General features: G+C 58.1%; 1 pseudogene; it reads right to left on the bottom strand.

The window, feature by feature from the left end:
* Positions 1–2,500, bottom strand: part of LOC123690618 — an 8,438-nt pseudogene that overhangs the window by 1,959 nt on the left and 3,979 nt on the right.

The following is a 2,500-nucleotide window of genomic DNA, read 5'->3' as shown; positions in this document are numbered from 1 at the left end:
AGGGGCATGCACCACGGTGGTGCTGAGATGCAGCCCCGCTTGGCGAGACAAGCTGGTCGCCAAAGAGCGCGTGTATATTGAGTGGGAGCGCCATATCGTGCGGGACTATGCGGACGCTACCTGCTGCGGGAAGTGCCAGGGGTATGGGCACGCGGCACGCTTCTGCAGGGCAACAGTGGACACCTGTGGGAACTGTGGTGAGGAGGGCCACACGCATAAAGCGTGCAAGAGCACGTACCGTAGGTGCGCAACGTGTAAAAAAGCCGGGAAACCGTCGGAGGACCACCGAACCGCTTCGGCCCAATGCCCGGCGAGACAAGCGGCGGAAAAGCGGTCACTAGAAAGGACCAACTATGGATTATAGATCCATAGGTAGCACACGAGGGGACAAGATGAACATCTCGGTCGGACAAATAAACCTGCAAGGGTCGGCGACGGCTACCAAAGAGCTGCCGGCTCTCGCAAGGCATCTGAGCCTCAGCGTCTGCCTAGTTCAGGAGCAATACTCGGCTGCCCTGCTGCCGGGGCTATACCAGCACGGCGAGGCATCAATGGCCGGGATCGTCGTGCTGAGGAACGATCTGGCAGTGCTCGTACTCCACAATTTGTGTACGTCTCACTGCTTTGTGGCACAGCTTGGAGGAAGGGAGAACGCCGTGTACGTGGTGTCGGCGTACTTCCAGTACAGCGACGAGATAGCCCCACACTTGGAGCACTTGGAGCGTGTGCTGGAGGCTCTTCGAGGGAAACCAGTAGTTATTGGCGTCGATACCAACACCCACTCTCAGCTGTGGTACAGTCGCGAGGACCAGTGTCGAGGAAGAGGCAGACTGGCGGAGCAACGTAGGACGGCAATGGAGAGCTTCGTGCTGTCGTGGGGTCTCTTGGTCCATAACGTCCAAGGCCAACCGGATACTTTCAGTTCACCAAATGGGAGTTCTAACATAGACGCGACTCTGGGAACGAGAGGAGTTCGAATTGACGAATGGACCGTGCACGCCGATCTTAGTACGAGTGACCACCGCCTGATTACGTTCGTGATCCATCTCGGCTCAGTTAGCTCAACGGATAAACTGCATCGGGCGCGAAGCACAGAACAGGGCACGGTGCCGATGAGGTTCCGGGACCGCGGGGTGGACTGGGACCGGTTTCGCTCGGACCTGGCGTTACGCGTGGGCAGGCTTACGTTTAACGCGCCCGCTCAGGCAATTTGTTCGGCGTTTACTTCCGCTGTCGTGACTTCGGCGGGAAAGTGCTTGGGGCTAGTAGAGCCTAAACGGTATGGGGGCTACGAGTGGTGGTCGCGTGAACTGGACGGCCTCCGCAGGCAACAAAACAAATTACGTCGGGAGTGGCAACAGGCCAGGCGCGCGGGTGGCCTGTGCGAGGAGAGCTCGCGAAAACGCTTTCATCTTGCCCGCTCTAGGTACCGGAGAGCAATGCGGGATGCTGAAACCGAGCACTACAAGAGGATTTCCGACTCTGGGAATGAAGATCCATGGGGAATGGCGTACCGGCTCGCAAGTGGGCGTGTGCGTCCACCCTCGGGAGTTGTGAGCGGCATGAAGCTATCGGAGGGATACGCGACAAACATGGAGGAAGCGATGGCCGGAGTCTTGGCGGTCATGTACCCGGACGATGATGTGTCGGTCGATTCGCCGTACCACTCGAGGGTACGCCTTGCCGCCGCTTTCGCACCGTCGGGGAAAGACGTCGACATAGTGGACAGGTCAGCACTCGATAGGATCGTGAAGTGCCTACCAAACAAATGTCCGGGGCTGGACGGTATTACGGCGCGCATCGCCAAGGTCGTTTGGAATGTGGCCGCGTCGGAGATGACGTATATATACAGCATGTGTTTTCGGGAAGGCGTGTTTCCAGACGTTTGGAAGATGGGAAGACTGGTCGTGATACCGAAGGGCAATGGGAGACCACTCACGGACCCGAAAGCGTACAGGCCCGTTACGCTTCTGTCGGTACTGGGGAAGATACTGGAGAGGCTGATCTGCGAGTGTACACCGGGCCTATATGGTCGAATATCGCCCAATCAGCACGGATTCATGCACGGGAAGTCGACGGTGACTGCTTTGACCAGAGTATTGGACATCGTGCGAGAGACGAACCACAAGTACGTCCAGGCCATCCTGTTGGATATCTCGGGCGCGTTCGATAACGCATGGTGGCCGATGGTCCTGACCAAGTTTAAGCAGGGCGGCTGTCCTCGCAATGTATATAGACTGTTGTGCTCGTACTTCACGAATAGGAAAGTGGGGATGTTCGCGAACGACGTGTCCGTCTGGAAGAAATCCACCATGGGTTGCCCACAAGGCTCCGTACTGGGGCCGACACTGTGGAACATTCTGGTGGACGATTTGTTGCGGATGGCGGTGCCCCCGGGCGTAGAGCTGGTAGCGTACGCGGACGACGTCACGGTTCTGATCGAGGCGAACTCCCGGGCGGACATCGAGCGGAAGGCGGCGACCACTCTTCAACTGGCGCT

The sequence above is a fragment of the Pieris rapae genome, unplaced genomic scaffold (genome assembly GCF_905147795.1).
Source record: "Pieris rapae unplaced genomic scaffold, ilPieRapa1.1, whole genome shotgun sequence".
Classification (NCBI taxonomy): domain Eukaryota; kingdom Metazoa; phylum Arthropoda; class Insecta; order Lepidoptera; family Pieridae; genus Pieris; species Pieris rapae.
Note: the sequence above shows the minus strand (reverse complement) of the source record. Positions and strands in the feature narration are given on the sequence as shown.